Raw genomic sequence first — 8,936 nt, 5'->3', positions numbered from 1 at the left:
AGAATGGTAGCTTGTTTTAAGAACAGGAGCAATTTAAGCATAGGACCCTCTGAAAAAATCAGTGAACAAGACAAGACGAGTGCAAAGCAAAAGCCTCATCTGGAAGAGCCCCCCCCCCAGTCTGCTCACTCTGGACTTCCCTTCACCGAGGGTGGATTTTTCATGATCATAATTACCCTATAATTACTTAAGTGATTCTGGGGGGAAAAACCTGTTTAGTAACATGAACCTTGAAGAGTTAAACATTAGAACTTTGTATTATGGGCTAGAGTTAGACTCCACCTCTGGACTTTCCTTTGCTCTGCTTTTCAGTTTCAGTTTCAGTTGTGTTCTCTACGCGGACAACAGTAAAGAAGCACGTTTGTTTGCCTGCAGTAAGAAGAGTTTGTTTACTCTGCAGTTATTATAATGAGTAAAGCAGGATTGGGCGCTTATTACTAAAGGGTGATCTAAAAAGATAACTTACATTGATCTGAAATAATGGCTACAATAAGTTACCCTTTACTCTTTTATGATTATACTAATAATCATAGTGGCTATTCTTTTCTTCTTTTTCTGGAGTACTTGATGGCAAAGGATGAAAACAGCGCTAGAGGAATAGAAATATTGCTGTGTATGCTACACAGCTACCTAGCTGGTTGGACACCTAGGATGTAACTCAGGCCTAATTTCTGATTTTCCCAATATGTGCAGTTCAGCATGAGGCCTTTTCAGGTTTCTGAACAAAAAAACCACAACTCAGCAACCAGTTAAAAAAAAAATCCAATTGCTTTCCACAGTTGATTTCCAATTGCTTAGCTAGTCCTTTATATAGCAGCCAGTTAAAACATTTTCCTTTGATTGTCCAACAGGAAGGAAGATCTAAAGGTCAGGAAGAAGGCTAGAAGATTCTCAAGGAGGAATTAACAAACACACCCTAAAGTATTTATTTTATCTCTCCCTTCCCTAAACATGTAGTATGGACACGTTTGTTTTTCAGGTGAAATCTAAAACTGGGATACCTAATGCAGCATTAAAGCCACATCCAGGAGCTCCCTGTCATTACTAAAGTAGTGAAAAAGGACTGTAGCTATAGGCAAAGTCAAGCTTTTGAGTCTGGTATTCCTGGGGATCTCTTTTAAAAGGGTGAGATAATTCAACAGACTAAACTTTATTCATGTAAGTTAACACTCTCTCTAGATGGAGTAGGAGTGAGAGGACTGTCACTGCCTTTCCCTTTCCCTGGCCTGGCCCTCACATCTTTTTCACTGGGGAGGTTGGCTGGTGCTAAGTGCCTCTCCCCCCAAATGCCCCATCTAGAAATGTGGCTGCCCCACCTAACAAGGAAGCCTGGTGACAGGGCTGAAGTAATGAGTACAATTCATATACTAGGGTAACGTGGACATAAAATGCATATATTAGTGAAAATAACATGCCATAATGTATTATATTATGGGAAATTGGTTTGCAAAATTATGAATATTAGGCAAAATTGCATACAAAAATGTGTATATTAGGAGAAATGTGCACTAAAACTTTGATTAATTTTCATGAGGACTTTAAAATAAACTTGTAAACTGATCTGTAAATGTGGAGAGCTGAACTTAAGAATGGAATATTGAGTAATGGAGAGAAACCAAAACAGATTCACCCAGCTCTACTAAAGCGTAGAGGTGTGTGTCAGCTCTGTTTGTTGGCCAAATAATGAGGCGAACTGTGGTGTTCAGTGGTCTTCTCCCTCTTCCTGAGTTGAAATACAAAGTCAATACCCTGTTCCCGCTCAGGGCCCGCACAAAGCTTCATGTTGCTCTGTATTTATACCTCAATATTTTCCTCTATATCTCTATGTTTCATAAGTCCATGGGCTTTGCAAGAAGTGAGGGTGTCCAAAATGTCGTCTATGCAACAATTGCTCTGGATTATTCTTGTTTGTTTAAACACAGCAGCAGAAAATATTTTTATAGAAGCTAAAAGCTTCATCTAACTTTTCATTAAAAAATCCTACATTGCTCTGCTTTAACAACAACTAGAAAACCCTCCAGAGCTTCTCAGACCTCTGCAGGCAATGTGTACAGCCTAATGTTGCAAGGCCTATTGGAGGACACGAAGTACCACAATGGAAACACTACTGTGAAGCAGCAAAGGGGTTTTTTTGTGTGTGTGTAAAGAACAGGCAAGGATGCACACTGCTCAGTAACTTCTGAATTAATTTAAGGTAGCCTGGCTCAGCAGGGACAGCCTAACATCCTGCCTATTCCAAACTTGCTCATCCTGGCAGATCTTGGGTTTATATTGTGCTGAAAACAGAGAGAGAAAGATGGTTGGTGGACTTGTATCTTAAGAGAGAGTGCTGAGTTTTGCCAAGGAGATCCAGAATTTTATGTTTGCTTTATGCTTTTATTCATTCTGCTTTTGCATAATTTTATTCAGATACATAAACATTCATATTTTGATTTGTTTTCATTTTAATATTTGTTAACAGAGACAATCTTCCTTTTTAAAGGGGAAGGTTGTGATTTGCCGCTAACCTCAGCATGCTGAGTTTGTTGATGTTGTAATTTATTGGCATCCAATAAATTACTTTTATATTGTTAAACTTTGTTTTTAATGGTGTACTGGCTAGAAACAGCCAAAAATAAAAATTAAAAAGTCTGAATCTCAAACTCTGGTGTAGTATGCTTTTCCCAAATCCATGAAGCACTCAAACTCTCTGTCTTTCTGCTGAAGGGAATCATATTAGTGCAAAAGACCCCTATTACTATTCATTAAGTGATCTTGTCTTTCCACTGACTGCAGTAAAACTAGAGCTGAATTGGAACTATCTATCATTAGGGATAGATGAATTTGTCAATCTCTAGCTTGTATCACTTCTTTGTGTTTTTATTTGTAATTCTCTTCCATTCTGTATAAATCTGTGGATTTAAAAATATATATATCTCAAAAGAAAATAGTATTTTAATACAGAATTCAGTGCGTATGTTCTCATATTTTGATACATTTATGCTGTCAATAACTTCATCACAACATGGGAAAAATGCAAATTCTAGTGGATAGCTAAATGCCTGTCCACGCATTAGCCTGAATGGTGCTGATTAAGTTCTTTTATATTGGAATTCAGAAAGATCAAATTCCTCAAGCATCCCTGTGCATGATGTGTTGTTCATTCTTAGCAAATGCAACTTTGCAAGCTCTTTTACAGTTGTCTCTCAAACCAGCCCATTTTTAATCCTCATTGATTCTAAACCAAAGGTATGCTAAAGCTGGATCCTGCACACACTTAGCTGGGAGTAAGGCTAGAAAGATCTGTCAGTTTCTCATTTTTCCAATCTTGAATTCAGTCCTTCACATTTCTGCAGCAACTTGAAATTTTTTCTTAAATCCTTATGAAAATTCTTCAGCATTTTAGTGTGATTTTTCCCTAATAAACATATTTCTGCAGGCAGTTTTGACTGATGTACACATTTTTGCAAACCATTTGTCATCCTATGATGCATTTTTGTATGTTTTTTGAAATCATATAGCCTTCGAGGTCCTTGGGATGGGTAAATCGTCATGAGTCTGTCATCTATCGTATGTTGTTAATATAATTGCTTTTATATGTATTGATGACTGTCCAGTATTTCTATCTATTGTTATTAATGTGATTGCATCTGATATTATTGTATTTTATCTTTTTTAATGTACGTCGCCTAGAGTGGCTAATTGCCAGATAGGCGACAAACAAATTAAATATTATTATTATTATTATACACACTTTCCCCTGGCATATGCATTTTTGTAAACACTGCAAACTACACTGCAAAATTCAGATAAGTGAACATTTCGAAGGATGGCTGTTTCAGTTCTCATATTGTTTTGGTAAGTGTGAATGTGATAGATTTGGCTTGAAATGAGAAATGAATCAAATTTCTTGCCCATCCCTAGCTGGGAGTCAGCTTTGCTGAACACAGTGGGACCAACCTCCAAGTAAACATGATTGGATTGCATTGTACAATTGCCAGAACTTACTGAGACTTCTAAGGCCCTTTTTCCAGAATGATGGTTTGAACAAAAATCTCAGGGAGGCTTGCCAGTGAGAGACCACCTTTAACTGAGGCCAAAAATAAAATTACATGTTCAGTGACATATTATTCTCCAGTTCTATCCACTAACTATGAGCTAAACTGCTCTAAGTCACAACTGATTAACTTCAAATTTGACATACTTTTCTTCCTTTTAGAACCTATTCAGTTTGCTTTATTAAGATTTTCACAGTACTAAGATCTGTGAAGAAGACTGAAGGGTATCTGTAAAATTATAGAAACAGATTTGCACCACTTTGCTAAGGACGACATCAATTTTAAATCCACCTTTCCTATACTGTGCTCTAAGAATTAAGAAATTGGCTAACCACTAAATGTTCCAAAAGAACTTTTGCAATCTGTTTCAAAGTCCATTTTCAAATGCTGAAATTATTTGTGCTCTAAATATTATATTTTAATTGCAAATACATATATGCATGCACAGTACTACAGAGCTCAGGAATAGCAATTATGGTATGGATATAAATGAGGTGTCAAAATAGGGGCACTATTTCAAGATTTAGTGACAAGACCCCTTTTCAGAAGTCTGGCAAAAGCTCTGCACATTAACAGCGATATTCAGCTATCTCATCTTGTCAGTGCAAGGATTACCGCTAGCACAATGGGACTTTCCCCCTTCTCCTCTCCCTGCATGTGCCCTGTGTCCTTTTCAAGTTTGCTCTGAAGGGTTGGGGGAACCCCTAGAACAGCACAGAGGGAGGAGACGGGAAAGTCCTATTGTGCTACCAGTAATCCTTGTGCTGATGGGACCTTACTTAGTGCTACATTGGATCAGGGCTTGGAAAAGTTATTTTTTTGAACTACAACTCCCATCAGCCCCAGCCAGCATGGCCACTGGACTGGGCTGATGGGAGTTGTAGTTCAGAAAAGTAACTTTTCCAAGCTCTGCTGATACATACAACCCATAGGCTTCCAGCTACTGCTACACTACAACTACCCTACAGGGGTGGTACAGATCCATCAGCAGAATGGTCTGGTGGTCAGAGCCAGGATGGAGTCACCCAAGCCTAAGATATAGTGGGAGAAGTATGCTTTTAGCTCTACCTGAAATTCAAACACCTATGCAGAAGTGTTTGTAGTTTGTAATATGTTGATTGCTCATTGCAGTTCTTTGTAAGTAAGTAATCTAACACCATTACTCTGTCTGGTGTCTTCATTCCTAATGGGTAATGGCAATGTTTCTACAAAATGGATTAGCTGCCTTGGGGAAAGTCCTGAAACATGGGGTATAAATATTTCTCTAAGGAAACAAATAAAATAATAATCAGAGTATATGTACTGAGGGTATGCATGCAATCTAAACTCTAAAGCCTAGGAGAAATAATGTCCCTTCTGCCCTGCCTAAAGTTTGCCCCTGGTGACAAATGCAACATTATTTTAAGTGCATTTAGAAAGTGAGCATATGAAGAAAGGAAGTTCTTGCCTTGCCCTCTCCCTGACCCCTGACATCCTAGTTTTATATTTCCAGGGAATTCCTTCTGTTAGATTATTCATTCAAACATGGGACCTGTTCACTTGGGAGACTTTGGCACTCTCATGAGCCTAAATTAATGGCCAGTGGTGAACAGACGAAGCTGTGAAACTGAAATCTAATGACTCAAAGTATCAGTGCTAATGAACCAAGGAAGAATTGGAAGATGGGGGGGACCTCACACCTGCAATCTGAAATGGTACAGCCCCACAAAACTGTGGTTTTTCTGAACGTACAGCTTGATTCTATAATACATACTTGAACCTAGGTGACAAATCATTTGTATCAGTGTCAGATGTGAGAGAGAATTATTTTTGGAGAAAAAAACATCCCACTCAATTGTCCTAAGAAAATCAAATTGGGCCAAACCTTTTTAGGCCAACTACTACCCTGGTTCTAAATGTGACCGTCCCTGATGTCTGAGAGGAATCAGGAAAGACATTTGCTTCTGGAAATCATGGATTAAATAATCTCAGAACCATATTATCTAGAGCAGGCTTCCCCACCTGGTACCCTCCAGATGTTTTGGAATCCAACTCACATTATCCCTGGGTCAGGAATGATAGGAATTGTAATCCAAAACATCTGGATGGCAACAGGTTAGTGGAGCGTGATCTAGGAACATATGAAGCTGCCTGACATTGAGTCAGACCATTGGTCCATCTAATTCCTTATCATTTATGCTGACTGGCAGTGTCTCTACAGCATTTCAGGCAAGGGGCATTCCCAGGCTGCCAGGCTTTGAACCTAGGGCCTTCTGCATACAAAGCAGATACTCTTATCACTGGGTGATAGCACTTCCTTAGATAAACCCTAAACCACAGCTGTCATCCAGGATCAACATTGCAAAGCTTCCTTGGCTTCCCTCCTCCTTACCGATGCTGTCTGTTTACCTGGCGTCTCTGAGCAAGCAAGTGAGCAGTGAGGGGAGCAAGGAAATAAATACCCTCTGCATGTCTTGTTCACTGGGCCTGGAAGAAGAGCCAAAGCAAAGCAATGGGCAGCAGCAACAGAGGTGAGCAAGTGGCCATAGCCATGGAAGAGACCAGTTGTGGCTGGTTACCATTGGAACTAGTCGGGTGGAAGGCAGAGAGGTCAACAGGAGGTGGAGCCAGACCCAATGACAAGTAGAGGCAAATCTTTGTAGCTTTGTCCTCATCCTGCTCCATATCGAGTTCTGGCAAGGGCGACACTGAAGAAGGAAGAATCTGATGGGCAGTGCCACCCCAGACAGATGTAAGCTGGCTGACAGCAGACTGACGTTATTGGGGCAGTGCCTCATTCTCCCTAACAGACCATCCTCCACTGAAGGGGACCCCATGTGATCATTTCATCCAACCCGCAAGGTCCAAAGAACAGACACAAAGCTGGCCCAACTAGCACTGCCTTAAATGTATCTAAACATAGCCTGAAATATTAGTCTGAGAATAGGCTATTGGGTACTTTTCTGTCTCTCCCTTTTTTAAGCAGGTGGGGGAGAAGGTGTTAAAAAGAATCCACACACACACACACACTTTTGATATCAACTTCTCCACCACTTTGGGAAATATAATCCTCAGTAATAAGGAAACATTTTCCACAATGAGGGAAGAGTTTCCACATGTCAATTTGAGAAGCGGTTATTGAAAAGGATGTTCCCTTTGGGGAAAGGAGACGGAAGAGAGCTGGGGTCTGGAAGGATTGTACGAGCCTAGATTAATGGCCAGTGGTGGGAAGATGAGGCTGTGGAAACTGAAATCTAATGACTCAAAGTGGGTGTAATTGGTATCAATGCTAATGAACCAAGGAGGAAGTGGAACATTAGGGGGGGAATATAGCAGCATTACAAGCATTTTTAACCCATTTGAAAACCATTTCTGGCTTTAGAAAACTTAACTATCCATAAAATCTGTTGATGCTTCTAATTGTTTAAAATCCCATCAAGGTTTCTAACAGCCCTGATGAGGATGCTCACCGGATATTGTCTAATAATACATACAATGATTTAATCACTGAGGCTCTGTACAAAGAAGACCACTAATGGCGCGTTAGTCTGGATTGCGTAAGCTGTAGTCACTCAAGTACTGTAAATGGCAGAGTACTTAATGCTATTATTTTCCCCTTCAATTTAATTGAAACCAAACCATTCAAACAGTGCAATTACAGAGCTCTCTGCCAACCTAAGCATAGAAGAAGAGAAAGCTGTCCAGTTTTATTTTGATTGCTTTCAGAGAGAGCCTCACTAACGCAGATGAGTGTGTTGCCTTTATTTCCTTTAGTCTGTGCAATGTTAGCAACATGAAAACAATTGTTTTATACCTGCTGAATCCGTTACACCAAGCAGTTCCATTGCGGGAATCCCTAACACTGTGTGGCTGAGCGTGGTGGGGCATCCACACCAGCACCATATATTTGCACAGCTTTCAACCAAACACTGCACAGAGCCAATCCATGCTACCTTTCTCCCAATGGTTGGACAGCAGCAGTGCTGATCAGAGGCACAGCAGGAGGAACGTCCGTGCCAGCAAAACAGATGAGAGGGACAGTAGCGTGCGGCAGTATTTTCTGAATTAATACTGGTTTCTGTGATGTGCAAAAAACAGCTGGAAGGGACTAGGCAGTGCAAAGTGCAGCAGCCACTTTTCAGCATCTATCTACATGGAAGTGTGGGGAGAAACCAGTCTTTATGGAGAAGGTCTGGTCCCCTATATCCCAAATGAGATTGATATGTGGTTTTGTTATTTGTATACTGTCAACACTGCCTGTGGCCATATAGGGGTTGTTGTCTTATTGGTTTGTTTTTTATAAGACGAAACACTTTTTTTTTTTAGCAACTTTGTAAGTCACTTGGAGACCTTCAGGAAATAAGCGACTACAAATCAAATCAACAACAACAACAGCTGGAAAACAACCGCAGTGATTAAAAATGCTGGCTCCAAAGTGAACTGTATAATATTTATTCACATAAAATATTTCAGTCCATCTAGTTCATCAAGTTACAGCTCTTAGTTCTTTCAGATCAAGGTATGAGATATAGCACTCATCCAATAATGTTTCATATTCAGTCACAAACAAAAGCTGCTGACTGTTCATTCAGTTGTAGCATTTCGTATTCAGACATGAATACAAGCAGCCCAACACATTTCAATTAATATCTTTGTCAGTGTCCATTAAGAAGCTGTGCATTCCAACACACACACACATTACATTTTATGGAAATATTCACAAGACTTCTCCATATGCTCTCTAACTTCATTGTGTATGTCCAAACATTATTAATATAAACTAATCACTCAGCAATATATTGTAGAACTTCATATTTTGTTTTAAAAAAGACATTCTTTATATATCCACTCTATGTAACAGGTGTGAGGAAACTTTGGCCCTCCAGATGTTGCTGAACTACAACTCCCATCATGCCTGCA

The sequence above is a fragment of the Rhineura floridana genome, chromosome 2 (genome assembly GCF_030035675.1).
Source record: "Rhineura floridana isolate rRhiFlo1 chromosome 2, rRhiFlo1.hap2, whole genome shotgun sequence".
NCBI lineage: Eukaryota > Metazoa > Chordata > Lepidosauria > Squamata > Rhineuridae > Rhineura > Rhineura floridana.
This window is presented reverse-complemented; position numbering follows the sequence as displayed.